Genomic DNA, 20,151 nt, shown 5'->3' with positions numbered 1-20,151 from the left:
ATTAGTCCATATTTTACCTCCCTTCTCTCTCCCTCTCTCTCTCTCTCTCTCTCTATCTCTCTCTCTCCCCCCCCCCCCATATTCTTCTCAATAGAGCTGCTCTTTCCCATTAAAAAGAGAAAAAAAAACTGCTTAAGAGTAGCCCTTTTGAGGGGCTGGGATTGTGCCTATTATGTGGTGCTGTGACTCGCTTTTCAGCCAAATAACTTCCTCATGACCCTTCCCCAAAACAGAGCCATAGACCCACGCTGATTCTCTTTGCATCATGTCCTGTTCCACTCAACAACTCTCACCCAAAGGATAGCCTTCTAATGTCAGAGGTTACTTGTACTGGTTTGTGTACTCGTTTGTGTCTGGCTTCTCTTCAGGTTATGTTTGTAGGATTGGCCCATGTTGTTTTATGTGGCTGTGGTTCGTTTTCATTGCTTTATTGTGTGAATGTACCACTGTTTATCCATCCTACTGGAGATGTACATTGAGTTCTTTCCAGTTTTGGACCAATGTGAACAGTGCTGTCAGGAACACGTTTGTGCATGTTTTCTGGTGTATTATGTACATTTGGTATGTATCTGAAAATGGAATCATTGGGCCACACGGTTCAGCTGCAGTAGAAACTGCCACAGAGGTTTTATCAATTTTTATTCTCAACAGTGTTGTGTGAGTTCGAATCGCTACACATTCTAGCCAATACTTGTTATTATCTGTTGTCATATTTTAGCCACTCGGGTAAATGTGATTTATTGAATTATCCAGACTAATGAAGATGAGCACCTCAGAAAGTGCTGATACTCTTTTTTATTTTGTAGCACAGTGAAATAGAAAAGGTAGGCCAGTGAAAGTATTCATCTAGAGACTTGATAGCAGTTTTCAAAGTGATACAGCTTTTCTCTTTCTCCGTGCTGTAAAATTCATTTCTTATGGGATTTTTTTCTTTTAATTTGGTGGGAGATACATCTCAAGAGTTAATAAAAGTTTAAAGAACAGGAGTTTATGAATAAGTTCTACTGGTTCTGAGAATTAAGGTATTCAGTATATTTGAAGACGGAAGTTTGCTCATGCTGTCTTACTCTTTCAACTTTTCTAATTTGTTAAATCAATCAATTGATTTTTGCCATTCAGTGTGACATTTGTATAGGGGAATTTGGCTTAGTCATACTCTGTAGTTGGCCAGGAATTAAATTTCCATGTGAAAATGTAAAAAAAGAAAAAAAAAATTGAGCTCTTGGTGTAAAATTTTTAAAGGAAAAAAGGAAAGGTGGTTGTCAACACAGGGGTAAGTGGGACATTGTAGCTTCAGAGGCAGTGCTAAAAGTTTTTGCCATTTCTTAGAGAATGAAATGAGTAGTTTTTATGCAACTTATCATATGATTTGGGTGTTAAGTTTGTTTTATTTCCTGTTGGCCTTTTGAAATTTCATCCTTTAGCTTCTATTTAGGGCACTTCTTTTATCTTCCCAATTTTTTCTTTTTAAAGGTTGCATGCCTCTTTAAGAATGCAACCTAGCTTTGTACTGGTCCAGTGTGTATGTTCCATCTTCCCTTAAATGTTAGGGGTATTGCTGATCAAGGGGTAGACACTGTGGTCTTAAATACCTTCAAGCATTTGTGGATACTGTGTGGCCTCTTGGTGACGAGATTAAATCCTGGGTGGCATAACCTAAAGAATCTTTGGAGACTCCAGGCTTCTGACCTTGAGGGCAGAATAAGATTTCTCTGCCTCCAGAGACACCACACTTTGATCTCCTTTCAGAGTTATAATTCAGGAGTGGGAGGAGAGTTTGCTGAATCCCTATCAAGGAGAGGAGGTTGGGAGAGAAATGATTGAAGTTTATTTACTACAACTCAATGGTTCTTAGCCCTGGCAGGGTTTCAGTACCCACTGGGAGAGGCAATTCAAATAGTTTACTGCTGTGAAAGTTTTGTACATTTAAAACTGTTTTTTTTTCTTTTTTCAGGGTGAGGGACTTCATGGTTATTGCATTAGTGAAGTCGTATGAACTTGTGCTCCGCTATATTTGTGTTGGGAGTAGGAGGAGGAAGGGGAGCAGTTGTGGTCTAGAGTGGGATCTGAGAATTGTTGGCAGTGCTGGGAATGGCAGCACGTGGGGCGGAGGCCCCAGGGGCACTGGCTGAGGAATAGCAGAGGCTTTGTATGGAGTGGCCAGGTGGGAGGCAGGGACTAGGTGCAGCTTCCCGTTCAAAGGGACTTGTTGAATGGATATACATAGTCGCATCAGTAGCATACTGAGGCTGCCAGATCTGCATGAAGGTACTGATTCATCCATTATCTTAGGGGGTTAGGAGCTGGCCACATGGTAACCTAGCCCCTCATGCTCAGGAATGCCGGGCTGCCATCAGCTACAATGTCAATACATTGGTTATAGGAGGATTTGTCCTACCAAGATTGGAGCCCACCTGCAAGCGATGTATCCGACTGAGTCTGGTGTTTGTTCTCTATCAGTCCTCTCCACACACACCCCTTCTGGTTTGTGTGTGTGTGTGTGTGTGTGTGTGTGTGTGTGAACTTAGAGTCAAGGGGCTGCTGTACGTTAGCCTCCCCAAATTCAGTGGACTCCTTTTTTTTCAAGAGAGTTTTAATTTTTAGGCTGATAGAGGAAGAGAACTGCTTCTTTTTGTTTTTCAGGTTTATTTTAGCCAACCTTAGGGAAACAAAAGGCTACTATTTGGATACTCAATGGGAAACCAGGAAAAGCTAATTGGAAGGCTTTTGTTTGCCTTCTGTGGAATCCCATGTATTTATATAGCTTTTTCACACCTTCCAGAAAACCAAAGGGTCTCTCACTCCAAACAGAGTGCCACTGTGTCTGGGATCTTTCCTACTCGTACTTGGGAAGGGTGTGCCAACGGTTCACCTCTTGAAGTCAAGAATGAGTAAGAAGACCTTGAGGACTCTTAGCCAGCCCAGAATGAATCGACCAAGTATTTGCTTTAGTACAATGGAACAAACTGTCACTCTTTCCTGCCCTGTCCCCCGTTTGCTAGCAAAAGGAGGAAATATTGCTTAAGGGGCTTAAAGCTTATGTAGTTTATGGTTTATGGATCATTTTCTTTCAAAGAAAAAAGTGCTGTGAACCTCTGGCCTCATACCCAATTTGACCAAACAACTGTGCGCACCTGTTTCCCTCGTTAGAGTCCTGACTGACAGCTGTCACTCACAGGTGATGTCTGTGTTTAAGCTTGGGTCCCAGGCTGGGTGGGGGGTGCTGAATCCACGCTTCATCCTGAACGTCTCCTTTTCTCTCCCTGCCCCTCAGGGACCCAGAGCATTTCTTTCTTTCCATTTCTTCCCCGTTTTTTACCTTTATTTTTGATCAGGTCGTATTGAAGGGCTGAGGTTCAATATAAGGCGCCGGTCACGTTCTGTGCTCTGTCTAGAATCTCAACTCTGCTGCTTCCTGCCAGGCATGTGTTTCCTTTGCCTCTGTTTGTCTGAAAAGAAACAATATCGTGATGCTGTTGTGTTTAAGTGTGTCTCGGTTTGGAGGGACAGGAGGGGAGGAGTCCCGAGGGAAGATAAAGGAAGGATCACCCAGGATATAGTATTTCCTGACTATAAAACTCCCTGGGGAAAAAATCTTAAAAGAGATGTCTTGTTTGCTTATGGCCAGAGGAGCGGAGAAAGGGCTGTGATCTCAGGCAGCGCACAGGGGATGGAAGGAGAACCCTGGAGCAAGTACAAGGGCAAAGGCAGACTTAGGGACGTGGGTCCAGGGGGAAACCCCAACTCCATGAAATGGCACCATCGTTCGCCCTTCTCTGTAAGCTGTGTAAGAGCACAGTGATCTGTCTCTGCCTGTAACACGGCGACAAGGGAAGCGTGCACAGAGGAGAGCTGAGATGGTCGATGGGAAGTGTGAGCCTTGCAGGAGCGTTGTGCAAATCTGGTCACTTGAGAAGCTTGTTGCTCCTCCTGCTGCCTCAGGCCAAGAAAACTTTCACTGGTTGTTTAAGATAATGGCAGTTGCTGGGAAGTTGTTGAGGTTGTGTATTTGTCTCTGGGAGCCCAGTTGGTACTTTGAGTATCTCTTCTGGGAAATACTCCACCGGGCTGCTGGTTATGCTGAGCTGTGCTGGAAGCACGCTGTGGGACTTTTATGGGCTGGCGGTACAAACCATTCACCATTTATAACAATGTTTCCAGGGCACAATGCATACATAGACTTGATAAACTATAGGGGCACTACTGGTTAAGTTGGTGATTCTTGTGTCTGAAGCTTTGGGGAAGTGAGGATGGTAACATTGTATTTATAGCCCAGGGCCTGTGCAAAGGCCAGATTCGTACAGTTAACAAGTTAACAATTTAACAGGTCCGTACAGTTAACACGTTAACAATTTAACGTTCCTTTAAATCAGTGGCTGGATGGGCCTAGAGGATTCCGCCTATGTCTCACAGCAACATGGGTTATTTTGCCTGTTTTCACGTTCATTAAAATGAACAACTTTCATTCAGCACTACAAATTAAGGGTGAAAAGGCAAATCACAAAGTAGAAGATATTTGTCGTCCATATATCCACCAAGCAACTTGTCCAGAATATGTAAAGAACAGCTACAAACAAATAAGAAAAATAGCCTAATTTTAAAAGAGAGAAAAAGGGTATTCAATATCAGACATCACGAAAAAGCAAATTAAAACTGCTATAAAATACCAAAATGCACTCACTCAAATGGCTAAAATAAAATTTAAAAACACCCTGATACCCAAATATTGCTGAAGATACAGAAAGCTCAAACTCTCATACATTGTTAGTGGAAGTGTAAATTGATATAACCACTTTGGAAAGCTATTTGGACTTATTTATAAAGCTGAACAAATGCATATCGTGTGGTTCAGTAGTTACACTTCTAGACACTAGACGTGCCCAACAGGAATGAGGGGATATGTGCACCAGAAGCATTTATGAGAATGTTGATAATGGAATACTAGAAACACAATAGAAACAATCCGAATATCTGTGAATGGGTAAATTGTGGATACGGTTATGCAATGAAATACTACACAGCAATAAAAAACAGAACAAATGACTGCTACACAGAACGTGACTTGTCTCGGCTATTATATTGAGTAAAAGCAGTCAGAAACAAGAGTCCCTATTATATGATTTCATTTATGAAGCTCCAAAAGAGACAAAAAATAATTGATGGTGACAGACTAGGGCAGGGGGCGGTACAAGGGCTGTATTGACTGGGATGGGGCCTCCTGGGCCTCTGGGATCCAGGTGATGTCCTCTGTCTTTGATCTAGTGGCTGATGACGTGGATGTGTTCCTTGTAAGAATTCATCATGATACATATTTAAGATATTTGTATTTTACTGTTTGTATGTTATTCTTTAATTTAAAAAGATTTTTAAGATCAAGCATTTAAAAATAAACCCAAATTTGGGGTGGCTGGTTAGCTCAGTTGGTTAGAGCATGGTGCTAATAACACCAAGGTTGCTGGTTCGATCCCCGCATAGGCCACTGTGAGCTGCGCCCTCCTGAAAAACAAACAAACAAACAAAACCCCCCAAATTTAAAATAAACCAATAAGACTTATTGGCTGTAAAAAAAGAGAAACTCATTGAAACACAGTGATACCCAAGAGCTCGGAGCTTAGCCAGTCCTCCTGGGAATTGGGGAGTTAGGACCTGAAGTTATGAGTATGATTTCTTTGTGGGCACTCGTGGTATCTTCTCTCCGGCATTTGCACCGTTCCTTAGCTTTTCTCTATGGACCACCTTTCTCTGCTTCAGCTCGCAGGTGGTAGAAAATGGCAGCTCAGCCCTTGCTTTTCATGACCTCCCATTTCAAGCCTAACTCTTTTTTATACCTCATCGTTCCCGCTCTCTAGCCCTCTCGCTCTCCCTCCTGATTGGCTTAGTGTATGCTTCCTTTTTCCCTCTGTGGTCAAGTGAGCAATGGCCAGAGAGGCTGGGATCATGTAGGAAACAGAGCAGCCAAGGCTAAGGATGGGTGGATTTTTCTAGAAAGGGAAACGTGTGGGAAGGAAGTGGTTGCCATCCTACCACATGTTCTCCTGCTGAACGTCTGCTTCTTCCCATTTTTCTTTTTTTTCCAGCCATTATTTCGAGCAGGGGGAAAAGTCCCCAGGAAATTCTTTGTTCCCTCCCAACAAAATCAGGCTTTCGTGTCTGCTTCCAAACAGATACCACAAGCAACTTGCGAAGTTTCCCTGAGCTCTGGTTTTACCAACATCCACTACAAACTAGTCTTGCAGAGGCAAGACTATTGCTATCTTGTACCATTTTGAGATTATGGCGTAATTTCCCAAATTCATGACAATTGACACCTTCTGGGTATAACTTTGTATCAAATTATAGGAAATACTGTTCCTAACTTGATTTGAATTTCCCAGTGCAAAAAGCCTTTCTGATATCTATTATGGGCTTGCTAATCCTGGTAGAGAGAACCATGGGCCCCCAGATTCAGGACATTTCAAGGCAGAGTATCGCATTCTCTATCTCCCAGTCTCTTGGGTAAACTGTAGATTTAAAATTTACATGATCTGTAAACCTTGACTTGGATTATGCCTTTATCTGATTTGTTAGCTTTGCCCGTGACCTTTTCACTAGGCACCTTCTCCCTGTACCTTTTTTTTTTTTTCTTCCATTTGTTCCCTTCCAATTAAAACAGACACACACCACAGCCTCTGGAAATGACAACCTGTCAGGTTAGTCCTGATAAGTTGCTCTGAGTTTCTCTGGACTGCCAGCTCGCCAAAAGCTCATCACAAATTTGCCAGACATGGTCTTGAATGTTTTTCCTTTAGAAATTAAGTTTTTCAATAAATTCATGTATATTTCCATCAGAGTAGCTGTGAGAGGAGTCTTTTACTAGACATTGTTTTCCTTTGGCTTCTAGAAAAAAAAAATCGAGAGTTCTAGTAATTTTCATCAAGTTCTGTTTCAATCGATCATTTGAAACACTATTTGTATCATCAGATCTTATATTAGTAGATTTCCAGGCAGGGACTAATACCAAAAAGCTAAAATTAATCTAGACTTTTTTGGCAATGATTTCTGCATCCCATAAAATCCCAGGCAGTCACATTTCCTTGTTTTGCGGGGAGACTGGTGCACCAATTAAGTTTATAACCTTGATTCTTGTTTTATCTCCCCATCAGTTAGAGCTTAATTACGTGCCTGTGGAAGGGTGAGCTGTTGACCCTTACCTTCTTTGAACCTGCCACTGTTCTCAGGAAGGTCTTCTAAAGGTCGGTACCTTACATTTTCATCCCTCCCCCCTAAAGCACATATGTATAAGGCAAAACGTTGAATTAGAAAAATATAGATATTATTTTCAGTTTATTATGTTCATTATGGAGATGGTTTGTATAAGCATTCACTGAGAGTAAGACCTACATGTCCATCTACCTTCGTCAGGGTACTACAAGGATGTAGTTTCCCATTGAGTAGTAAAACATTTTTAAAAGGGGTGTTGGTTTCATTTCTCAGCTTACACTAAATGATGCTCAAGGGCTTAAAACAATATATTTTAATTTCTTGTTCACTGTACATGACAGTTATGGCTCTGCTCCAAAGGTCTTCTTTACTCCAGATCCAAGCGGAGTGAGGCACCCAGTCTGGGATAGAATCTCATGGGAGTAAGAAAGGGGAAGAATGGAAATGACCAATCCATTCATGGCTCTTAATGCTTCTGCTTGAATGTCAGTCAGGTCCACTCACATTCAATTGGCTGAAGCAAGTCACGTGGCTAAGCCTACCAGCAATGGCGCAGGGAAGTATAATTAATTCTTCCATCGGGAGATACTAAGTCACATGACAATGGGAGGTAAATCCTGTTTTGGGGAGGGCAGCAAATAATTGAAATAACAAAATCTGCCACAATGGAAAACTACATTTAATTCAAAGAGGATTAATGGACTGTATGCTGATGCAGAAAAAGTTTTTAGAATTGATTAAATCTTTATTTTGAAAGGGTTATGCTTCAGAAATCTGCCTAGATGTGGAAAACAGGGTCTAATTTTCGTATAGGACTGGTTAATCTGTTATGCTGGAGAGTCGTACCCACAATTTGGTGACTTTCCACTCATTGTTTCTCAAAGGTCTAGATCTGTATTTTAATCAAGAAATTACTCTTATTATTTTCTTGACTTTTCTTTCTTTTTTTTTTTTTTTTAAAGATTTTATTGGGGAAGGGGAACAGGACTTTGTTGGGGAACAGTGTGTACTTCCAGGACTTTTTTCCAAGTCAAGTTGTTGTCCTTTCAGTCTTAGTTGTGGAGGGTGCAGCTCAGCTCCAGGTCCAGTTGCAGGGGGCACAGCCCACCATCCCTTGCAGGAGTTGAACTGGCAACCTTGTGGTTGAGAGCCCACTGGCCCATGTGGGAATCAAACCGGCAGCCTTCGGAGTTAGGAGCATGGAGCTCTAACCACCTGAGCCACTGGGCCGACCCTATTTCTTGATTTTCTATATATTGCTGCTATCTCATTTAGGCATTGTTGGGTTTTTGTTTTTGTTTTTTTTTTTAGTTAATTGCCTGAATGAATACGGTCTTGGTAGCCAAAAAGGCAGGTGGTGCTGTCAAGGGAAGGGTAGAGATGGGGGGTTTTGGCAAAACTAAAATTGATTAGGGCTTAGTAAATATGCCCTGGTATTTTTCTTTCAAAAGTGAAATTGCTGAGCTGTTGCTAATATCCTTACTGGGAAATTTTTCTCTTCTTTAAAAAGTACAAAATCAGAATCCTTTAAAGAAAGATAGCAAATTGCAAGTATTCTTACTGTGAGATATAGACCTTCGTTGCCTTGATTGGTTATTCACCATCTATATGTTGAGGAGATTCAGAACTTTTTTTGGTGTACTGGTGGGGGGAATCGTGCCCATTTCCGTAGGTTCACCTTCACACTCTTTTGTATGAAGGGGACTATCTGTTTAGGCAGAAGTCTTGGATAGGTCCTGTAATTTTTATGAGAATGTTCAAGTTTCTGCTTTACTGACTTTCTCAGTAGGTAGACCAACCCTCGATTGGTGATGAATGATGCACTCTGGGTTCTTTCTAAGCGCTTCAACTTCCCCAACTAAGAATGAAAACCTGTTTTGGAGAAATAGTGTTCATTCATGAAATTCTAAAGGATTTTGCACAATAGTTCCATCAAAATATCGAATACTTAAAATGCCATACTTACTTTTTCCTCTAATTTCTTCTACTGAAATAATATGTATTATGTCCTCAGCTTACATTATTGAGGGATGGGAAATAGTTTTTAAGAAACAGACACAAGAAACTCACAGTTTTCCACCCCTGCTGTGTCTCTCAGCTGCCCTTTTTTGAAGAAAAGTTGCCCTAAGCCTCCATATCAAGCAACGCTGGGACATTTGTTGAGAAAATATTTGATTGATTGAACAGTATGAATCTTATAAGAGATTGTGATTTCCATGTTGCTTTGGCCAAATTTAGATCCCACTGTTAAACAACCATGTTGAACTTCGTGATAGTCATTTTTGCTAACTAATTTAGGCCTCATTTACTATTCCATTATATTTCCCTTGTTCTAAATTTAGTACGTTTTTCTGTTTTTAAAATTAATGTAAATATAGTTCCATCTAGCTTTGAAAGTTGTCTGAAGCCCTTTTTGGAATGAGTTTGGATATAAATACATATACAGAGGGTACCAAAAAAAACGTATACACATGTTAAGAAAGAAAAAAAACTGTATTAAAATTGTAATACTCAAAATTGTAATACTCAATAAAAAGATGAATACAAATCATATGTGTACATTTTTTTGGCACCCCTAGTATTATGCTTACTTGCGGCCTTTCAAATTATTAACAGGATCCTGCTTATATGAACTACCTTGGAGAGAGAGAGAGAGAAGGGGAGTGGGGGGAGAGGGAGAGAGCACTGGGTACCACTCCTTTCTGTGCTCTCATTGTCTCCCTTATTGCTCACAAGCAGATGTGCATGCTAAGGGGGAGACTCGGGTCCCTGTCCCTTGTATTCAGACTCAGGACTGGAGTCTCTTTCTGGGCCCATGGCTGATGGGGAAGGGCTCCCAGGGTGCCATGGGGTCTGCTCTCCAGGCCCAGGACTGAGGGTGGGCTTGAACTGGCAGAAGGCAAACGCTGTCATAACTGGTTTCCTGCTTCTGCCCTTGCAGTCCACACTCAACAGTGATCTTTTAAAAACGGAAGTCAGATGGTGGCACTTCTCTGCTCAAACCCTCTGTTGGCTCTCTGTTTCCATAAGAGGAAAGGTTTTTACAGTGAATTTCGTGGCTCCTTGACCTGGTCCCTTGTTTACTCTCCAACTTCTAGTCCTGTACTCACCCCTCTCCCTCTCTCCTTTGGCCTCCCTGCCCTTCCTCCAAGGTGCCTGTGTGCTTCCCCTGAGGGCCTTTGCATTGTCTGCTTCCTCTGCCTGCAGTGCTCTTCTTCGCTCTTCTTGTCTCCATGCCTGCTCATGCTGAGTCCTTACTCAGTACCTAGACTACCGTGTTTCCCCAAAAATAAGACCTAGCCGGACAATCAGCTCTAATGCATCTTTTGGAGCAAAAATTAATATAAGACCCGGTCTTATATTATATTATGTTATACCTGGTGTTATGTTATGTTATGTTATGTTATGTTATGTTATGTTATGTTATGTTATGCCTGGTCTTATAGTAAAATAAGACCGGGTCTCATATTAATGTTTGCTCCAAAAGGCGCATTAGAGTTGATGGTCCGGCTAGGTCTTATTTTTGGGGAAACACGGTATCTACTCAGACTTACAATCTGCCTTCTACCGCTCCTGGTCTCCCTTACCCAGTCCTGTTCTTTCTTTTATACCATAGCATAATATTAGGTTGGTGCAAAAGTAACTGTAGTTTTTGCATTTATGTTTAACCTTTTCAACTGCAATTACTTTTGCACCAACCTATAGTGTGTAATTCATCTATTGTGTTTATCGTTAATTGTCCACCTACTCTAGTAGAATATGGGCTGGGATCCCCAGGCCTGGGATCTTTATCTTGTTTGTCAGCTGATATGCAGAGGGTGCCAAAGAAATGTACACACATTTTAAGAAAGGAAAAAACTATATTAAAACTGTAATACTCAATATATACCGATAACAAAAGATGAGTACAAGTCATCTGTATACACTTGTTTGGCACTCCCAGTATATGCTAAACTCCTAGGACAGAGCCTGGAAAGGTAGAAGGCACTTAACGTAATAGATACTTGTTGTTGAATGAACTGCTGATGAGGATTTACTTACTATGCCTTTCAGAATCCCCCATGTGAGGAAGTGTATGTTTCAAGTCACTGTTAGGAAAACATTTGTATTGCTGATGAATAGGGACTTTTTATTTTCCCCCCAGTTGTGGAAGTTGTATAACTCATATTTCCTTTTCTGCTTTGGCGACCCGGATGCCAGAAACTGTTTTATGCTCAATTCTGAGAGTGACTCTTTGCTTCCATTTGTAAGTAAACTAATATAGCTCTTACCCTCCGTTCTCTCTCCCTATCCTTCACTTGATGAAAAGTTGTTCTGTAGTTACTTTTGTTTATTTTTTTGACAATAACTGTGCATTTTCTTCAGACCCTTCAAGTAACCTTTGAGAATGAATAGTGTATAAGAATTCAAATCCACTCTACAAAGGAGAAGTAGATTATTAAAGAGATTTGTTTGACTTAGCTTACAGTTGGTTTTCTTTTGAGCTTCAGCCAGGTCAGCACGGTTGTTTCAGGTAGTGTGCAATTTACTGGTTTGATCAGTGTTTTGAAACAGCAATATGCTCTCTCTCTGTAGGCTTTTCTTTGATTGAACTATACTTGTACAAATATTAATGTACTTGTAAACTACTATTGTCAATCCCAAACTCTTGCTTCTGAAACCCAAGGACCCTAATTTCTGACAGAATATCCTTGGAAGAATTTCTTGCAGCTGTTCAATAAAAGGGATTATTGGCGAAAACCCAAAAGGATTAAATTAATGATAGGGTGTTCAGTCTGGACACATAAGGACTGGTGTCTTAGTGTGTGCTTTTCATTTGGGGGTACATAGGGGGTAGCCAAAGCCATGGTCTTAAACATCTTCCTGGAACTTCAATTTTGCTTGACATTTGTGGAGAACTCTCTTTTGAAATCAGGTATTTTTAGCAAATTCTGTCACATAGATGCTTAGAAAAATCTCTAGAATTTCATATTTCTGAGTTGGCCAAATACAAATTAACGTCCCTAGTAAATGAGGTACTCTACTTCAGGCATGTGACCCTGGGATCTAGGAGAGCAAACAACAAAGGGTTCTGATAATTTCCCTACTTCTGTGGCGGCTGCTCATCCATTAGAACTGGACTTGGGGGTTTCAGAATGACTCCTTAGAAACTGCACAACTAGTTTTTAACAAATTGGATTTGCCATCTGAAGGATCAGTCGTTTTAGTTTGTTTTGAAATCTGATTACCATTGATCTGAAAGCCATTGGGTTTTACAGATTAGTTCAGTTTCCTATTGCTGTTGCTTTTAATTAAGTTCTACATACAAACCCACACAAATCCCTAACTCCACCTCTCACAAGAATTAAGTGTTAGAAAACACGAAAGTACTGGGAATTCTGGTTTTATTTTGTGATTTTAGTCCTTTGAAAATTATGAAAATGACCAAGTTCATGAGAAAAATCTGAAAAATCCTTCACTCTTCGAGGAATGGGATCATCCGGGCATTGTGTCTGAGGCATTTCTCCTAACACACGGGTTAGCAGCAATTGGCCTAAAAACCATAGACTGTTCTTAGATGTTATTTGAAATATGGCTTTTATTCTTATGCAGTGCAATTAGCCCATCATTCACGGTGTCAGGTGTGAAAAACCGTGAATATCAACTCTATGAAAACTTTTAACAATGTTTTATGTGTTTGTGTTTGTGTACTTTAAAAAGTCAATTTGTACCACATTTGTAAATGAAAACAGTAGCTCTTGGCCCCACCTCTCCCACTCTGATTCCTTCCCCTGCGAGGTAACTACTTACAAGCTGTTTATCTTTTGTCTAATGTTGTTGAACTATCAGAAAATGCTGACATTTGACTGGCTTAGACCTGTAAAAATGGAGTTATTTTGAGAAAGCATGCTTATAACTCTAATTTTTTATTTTTAAAAATCCAAATTTGGATGTTTATTGTCTTCATACTATGGAAGATGAGACTATATCTTGTAACTTATGCCAATACTTTTTTCCCCTCAAATTTCTTAATATTATAGTTTTATTTGATTAGTATATGTTTACATTATTGTGACTATGAAAATAATTCACAACTGGGTCATGTAATTTGAATATTCCCTTCCTCATATAATTTGTTCTCACTCAGAGTTAATAATTGTTAGCTTGATGTACCTCTCAGTGATTCACCCCAAAATTGAAGCCTAACCCTCTTCTCTTTATGTTGAAAACCTCAGGTAGTTATCCGTTTGATCCATTCCTCCTGAAGGTATGTATGCCTTTTGAAGTGTCCCCATCATCCCAGAGATGTCCTTCATTTCTCTTTCCTGGATCCCATGGCGTTCTCTTTCCTAGTGGCCTCTCTTGCTCACTTACCTTGGTAGAGAGCATTGGCCGACAGCTTCTGAGAAACATTATGTATGAGGTATATTTTTTGAGATTTGGCACGTCTAAAATGTCCCTCCCCCCTTCTTCCCAGATAGTTTTGCTAAGTATACAATTCTAGGTTGGAAATCCTTTTCCTCAGAACTTTGAAAAGATTGCTATCTAAAATTTTCCCTTCTTCTCTTTAAAAGCTTTTAGGATCTTTTTTTTTTTTATCCCAAGTGTTCTGATTGATCTGTTTTCATTTATTTTTCTGAACACAGATTTGCCTTCCCAATCTAGAAACTTACGTTTTTCAGTTAATGAAAATTTTCTTGAATTGTCTTTGATAACTTTTTCTTTTTTCTGTTGCATGAATTCCTGTTTTCACATATTGGTCCTTCTGGAGCAATCCTCTGATTTTCTTCCTTTTTATCTTCTGTTTTCTAGGTGTTGTATTTTTATTCTTTGCTCTGGTAAATATCTTCAGCTTTACTTACAGATGTTTTGCTGAATTAAAAATAATCTTCACATGGGTAACACATGGCTCGAATTTAAAAGACAGAAACAGGTAAAATGAAAAGCCTCTCAATTCCTGCCGCTAGCTACCATAGTCAGAGGTAATTGGTGGTCCTCTTTCCAGAGATACTCTGTTTCATACATTTTAAAAAGTGTGTGTGTATTGTCATTCTCCCCCTTTTTATTTTATTTTTTATATATTTGTCTCCCTCTTCAAAATACCACAAATAATAACAGACTTTACATATTGTTATGCATCTTGCTTTATTCAAGTAACTATGAGTCTTACGATTCCTCTGTACAGGTATATTTTTTTGTGTATATTTATAGTTTTAAACAAAGCAACATAGTATTTTTTTCCACAGATACTCCATATTTTGTTGAATCAGTTTCCTATTGATTTTTCTATTTGCAGCAATGCTATAAAGCATGTGCTTTGTATATACATTATTTTGCTCACACGTGATAAAATTCTAAATATAGACTTACCAGGTGAAAAGCTAGATGCATTTGTGCTTGTAATGGATAGTGCCCCAGATTATCTTCCATGAAGCTGTGGTAATATATATACTCTCACCATCAAGGTACAAAAGTACCTGTTAGTCTACGTCCTTGCCAGCATGGGATATTACGAAACTTCTTAATCTTTGCCAATCTGATAAGTGAAAATGGTATCTCATGTGGTTTTAATTTGCATTTCTCATAGGAGTTGAACATCTTTTCATGAATATGTAAGAGCTTTTCTGCGAACTGTTCTATCCTTTGTTATTAGACTATTACTACCAAGTTGTGTCACTGTATGTAGAAGGGATCTAAGCTCTATTTATAAGAATTGGAGTTGTTCCCCGTTTATTGTTCATCTTTTGACTTGGATTATGTTGTATTTCTCCTTGCAGATGAATTTATCAGCTGCTTATTTATTTTTTAATTGTCCAGAATTTCTTCTGGTATTTCTTTGGTTTCAGTTTTTATATTTAAATTATTAATCCATCTTGAATTTATTTTGGTAAGTAGGGATCTCAATTTACTTTTTTTCAGATGGCTGCTGGTTTTCCCAATCATTTATTTAATAATCCATGTATCTCCTTTGGAAACTCCACTTTTATTATATATCAAATCACACATGCTTGTGTGTCCATTTCTTGACTTTTCTGTTCTATTGATCTGCCTAATTATTCATGTTTTAATTGTAACAGTATTCTAATTGGTAAGGTTTTTCTAGTGTAGTTTTTGTATTAGGGAGGATTACGTTTTAATTTTTATTGTATTTTACTGTTGTTATTGATGTTAACCACCAATTTTGCAGTGTCATTTTAAAATGAATTATTTAGGGTAGAGGGGGGTGGTAGATGAGGGTAAAGGGGATCAAATATATGGTGATGGAAGGAGAACAGACTCCAGGTGGTGAACACACAATATGACCTATAGATGATGTGTTACAGAATTGTACACCAGAAATCTATGCAACTTTACTAATAATTGTCACCTCAATAAACTTTAATTTAAAAAATGTAAAGATACAATTTTTAAAATGAATTATTGAAAATTTAAAGGAAACTAATCAGAATTTTATGTAATTCAAAAGAAATACACTGGCCTAGGTTGGTACAGGTCAGAGTTTTCTAACTCAAGGTTTACTATTTTTCCCCCCCCCGTGAGGGAGGAGGAACAAGACACCAAAACTGGGATAAGAAGTACTTAATTATTTACTTTGGGATCAAGATTGGCTTGCACATCAGAATATTTAGCCTTGCAGGAGGAAAAAAATGATTGAATAGGTCAATAATTGCAAAGCAAAACTCAAGTTTGAGAGTTGGATGATGATACTTGATTGTGACGACTGCGTCTCTTGACATACAACTCTTAGTTCATTCTGAGGTGGTAAAAATGTAGCATCAGTAGTCAACTGGAGTGCAGTAGCATGGATTTTTTCTTTCAGTGAAAAGACTTTATTTGTCTGCAATGAAAAAAGAAGCTGCAGTGAACCACAGACCATTTTATTCTGAACCATGACAGCCCTTTGGCATCTCCTCAGCGTTCCTCTGAAATAGCCCATAAAGTGGAAAAAACAGTTGCCACTTCTGTGTGTGTCTCTGTGTGAGCCAGACTGTTGCCATATTATATTGTGACGCCAAGAAAGAATGTGTCTAGATGCCCACCTGAGCTGTGGTGCCTAAAATGCATGCTCGTGAATGAGTCATTTTGAAAACTGTTTTTCTCCCAATGGTGATGAATTTAAACCGTTAATTCAATATAAGTGCAAGCACAGGTTAATAATTTGGAGCAGATTTGTCTTAGGTCGGACTGCTATACAATACCACAGGCTGGGTGCCTTAAACAACAGACATTTATTTCTCCCAGTCTGGAGGCTGGGAAAGCCAAGATGAAGGCGCCACATGGTTGGATTCTGTGAGAGCCTGCTTCGGGCTTGCAAAGTCTGCCTTCTCGCAGTGTTCTCACAGCGTTCTGCTGTTTTTCTCTACTTATAAGGACACTAATCCCATCGTGGGAACTCCGTCTCTTGACTTCACCTAAATCTCATTTCCTCCCGAAAGCCCCACCTCCAGATACCATCCCCCTGGGAGTTAAGGCTTTAACATATGAATTTGGGGGGCAGGGGGCACAAATACTCAGTCCATAACAGGACACTAAAATTATGGGTGGGCTGCTGTGAGCCCCTGTGGTCAGTCCCCTCCTCAGAAGCCTGTAAGGGGACTTTGGCTCCACTTAGACATACAGTGTATACAGATTAAAAATTAACTCGAGCATTCATCTTTTTAGCAGCTCTGGGCCTAAAACTTGGGTTTAAAGTCTCCCCTGTCGTGCCTAGAATGGGCCTGAGATCTTTCAGTGATTCGTTCTAAAAGGTGCTGTGGCCTCATGTCCCTTTGTGAGAGGTTTCAAAAAAGAAGCATTTACTTGAATGTTAGTGAAAGTTTTTTGTTGGTGGTTCCATTTGAACCATTTTTAAGTGTACAATTCAGTGGCATTAAGTACATTTACACTGTGGTACAGCCATCACCACCGTCCATCTCCAGAACGTTTTCATCTTCCTAAACAGAAACTCTCATCCATTACACACTACCTGCTCATTTCCCCCTCCCGCAGGCCCTGGCAACCACCATTTTACTTTGTCTAATTGCTTTATGTTTAGATATATAGTTGCTACTCAGAAGCAAAACCTTGCTTATTTGAAAGTCTTCACAGAGCTACTTGGCTTGAGCATAGAGTTTGCTGGTTAAGCCTGGGACTGAAATGCAGTCTTAATCACTGATCTTGGAACATCTGGGGAGTGGGAAAGGCTTGTTGAGTTTATAGTGAAAAAATGCACTTCCAGATTTCTGGAGTAGAGTAGAGATTTCCTTACCAACAGTGGCATCTCAGTCAACCGTGGTTTTCTTATCTCTTGGCCAGAAAACAAAACTGGCGGTTGTGGTATAAATAAACCTTGTGTACACAGCTGCAGGAGGGCCCAGGAGGGGGCTGTGTTCTGAGGTTGGGAAATTGCCGAAGATAAGGGGGCATCTGGCACCCGCAGTTGCTGGTCACGACAGTTTTGGAATTGGATTGTGTCCTGCAGTGATGTGACTCGATGGGGACTCTCTGGAAGAAGAAGGTGCACTTTTGAATTTTTACATTGCTCTTCAACCAGCACCGGGGAGATAATTGTCACTTCCTGCCAGTCAGAGGCTAACGCTGGATGTGTGAGGTTTTCCTATGTTTTGAACAAAAGTGGTTGAAAAAAGGAAATTTTGTCAGTGAAATCTGTTGAACCCCTCAGGGCAATGTGGAGGAGTCGTAGCTGTTTTTAAAAATCAACTGCTAATCGTGGTACATCCTGGATGTGAATCCCGGGGTAAGAGCATGGATTTGGTTTCGGAGGTTAGGTGTGCCGATTTGTGACTTCGGGCATGGTGTTTAACCTTTGTAAGCCTCGGGGTCCTCGTCTGAAGGATGGACACGAGGCACTAGGTTACTGGGTTCTTGGTAAGGAACAGAATGAACGATGCATGATGCATTTGAAGTGTCTGGTAGGGTCTGAGTACGTAGTGCAGGAGCCCTCTCACGCCCTTGGGAGAGGCATGTAAAATGGGAAGTACTATACATACCGTACAGACCTGCTTTTCAAAACACTCACTCGTAAGATCTTCCAGTCCTCAATTATTTGACTTCTTTGAGTCCCGAGTACTTTTTATCGGATTGCATTCGGGTGTCTCGACCATCCCGCTCGAAGGCAAACACTGCCTGGTAAGAAGTCAGGGGCAACAGAGACTGGTTCTCCCAGCCTAGTCAATCAAATCCGGGTGGTATTCCTAGTTTCTGACAGAGGGACTGAGGCAGATGCCAAGGTCATGTGAGCTTTGAATGGTTCCTACCCAGTATGTTGTTTTCCTCTTCAAAAAGTAGGCTGGAATTTGTTTTCAGTAGCTAAGTTTATTACCTAACTGTCTCTAAGCCATACCTCCCTTTCCCATGTTTATGAAAAGCAAAACAAAGTGACTAGGCGCTCACATCATCCTTTTAGAAGGATCTGGAGATTCACTGGCTGACACTCCCAGACTCTACAGATTTGGGTTGAGACAAGGAGAAGAATATAAGTGACCCAGTCCCTTTTACCACTCTGCTTTTTTTATTCAGAGGAGTTAGCAGAGGATTGTAGCGTGGGGAGCAGGGGGAAGAGTTGGGCACAGATAAGATCCAGTTCCGTGGTCTTATGTACCCAAATAATGCATCTGCTCTGATTGCTGCCAATATATCTGGGTTTACTTGGAAAGAGCATTGAACAATAAATAGTGGGAGGATGAAGAATGAGCCTTTAGACCTACCCAACTTGTGGAAATTCAGAAAATGTAATGCAGAAATGTATGTTTTTCCAGCTTGTGAATCCAAAACAATGGGATTAGTGGAAGAACTTTTGAGATTTGTTCTTGTTTGAAAGCATTATTGTGTTCAGTGGGTACATGTGCTTTGCCCATAAAAATGTGTGCCTTAATCACATTGCTGCAGAGGCTGTGGGTTTTACTACCAACAGAAAATAATGTAAGATGTGGTATTTTCGAAAGAAAGAAAGGGGGGAAAGTACAGCTTTTAAGCAGAAAATGCTGACTGTATAGGCAGACATATATTCTTATAAACATAGTAGAGGAGAATGATTTAATTCTTCACCATCTGGTTTTGTCTTAATCATTTCTAAGGTGAGTCCTCCCCACCCCCTCTTAGTTATTAGTTATGCAGTAGCCAGCTGGCTGACATTTAACTGTTGACTGTTAATCCTGTGGAATGAACTACTATAATTTATAGTCAAGGCTACAGATGTAAAGAGAAAAGATCTTCAAATGCTTTTAATGCCTTTTTTTGTCCCCATGATGTCTTCTCCCAGAAACCTTATGAAAGCACCAAACCTAACAGATTTTACAATCAGAAAAAAACAAACAAATAAAAAACACCTCTCGTTCTTAAGTAGAAAATTCTATGAGTTTCAGTAATATTTTGCTTTGCCTTGCTAGTGTGGGAACAATTGTGGTCTTTTAATTTTTGATGTGTATTATAATTCCATGGGTGGAGATGGGTGGCGGCGGGGGAGAGGGAAGGCTGAGGTAGGAAGGCAGGCTGGAGAATTGATGTCTTTTTTTGAGGGTGCCCCCGTCACCCCCTCCTGTTGGCTTCTGGACCGTGGGACCCGGTCGCATCACTTCCTGTCCAACTTGGCACTGACAGTGGCAACTGCCCAATGTTCTCAAACTGCAGCTGGCAAGTTGCCAGTAATAGAGTCACCCAGAGAAACAACTCCCCCTCCTTTTTTTTTCTTTTTCTGCTGCCGAGGGCAGCCTCCCCAGGCCTCAGTTCATCTGTCCCTTATATTTTAGGTCGCCCCATTGAGTCCCCAAATCTTGCCTTGATTTGTGTTGCAGTGACTGCTTCCTTCTTTTATGCGAAGGCCCCAAGTCTTCCCTAGGGAAGACTCAGCACATGTTTTCCTGCGGGAAAAAGGAGGATCTATTCCTCTCCAGTCATTTTTCCCTCTAGACTAGGTCGGAAAACATCGGTCACCTTTTTGAGCGCCTGCTGTGTACTAGGGCTGTCCACACA

The 20,151-nt window shown here is 40.4% G+C and overlaps 1 protein-coding gene and 1 non-coding gene across 3 annotated transcripts in view; both read left to right on the top strand.

The window, feature by feature from the left end:
- KANK1 (KN motif and ankyrin repeat domains 1) overlaps nt 1–20,151 on the top strand; it is a 187,788-nt gene that overhangs the window by 7,662 nt on the left and 159,975 nt on the right. For both annotated transcript variants that reach the window (XM_033122896.1, XM_033122895.1), the window contains exon 2: nt 7,143–7,232. The gene's annotated coding sequence lies outside the window, so the exon portion shown is untranslated. The remainder of the gene's footprint in view (nt 1–7,142; nt 7,233–20,151) is intronic.
- On the top strand, nt 5,406–5,479 carry TRNAI-AAU (transfer RNA isoleucine (anticodon AAU)). Its single transcript has one exon. It is a non-coding gene; the product is annotated as a tRNA-Ile (tRNA).

Source organism: Rhinolophus ferrumequinum, chromosome 12, assembly GCF_004115265.2.
Source record: "Rhinolophus ferrumequinum isolate MPI-CBG mRhiFer1 chromosome 12, mRhiFer1_v1.p, whole genome shotgun sequence".
In the NCBI taxonomy this organism is placed as follows: domain Eukaryota; kingdom Metazoa; phylum Chordata; class Mammalia; order Chiroptera; family Rhinolophidae; genus Rhinolophus; species Rhinolophus ferrumequinum.
Note: the sequence above shows the minus strand (reverse complement) of the source record. Positions and strands in the feature narration are given on the sequence as shown.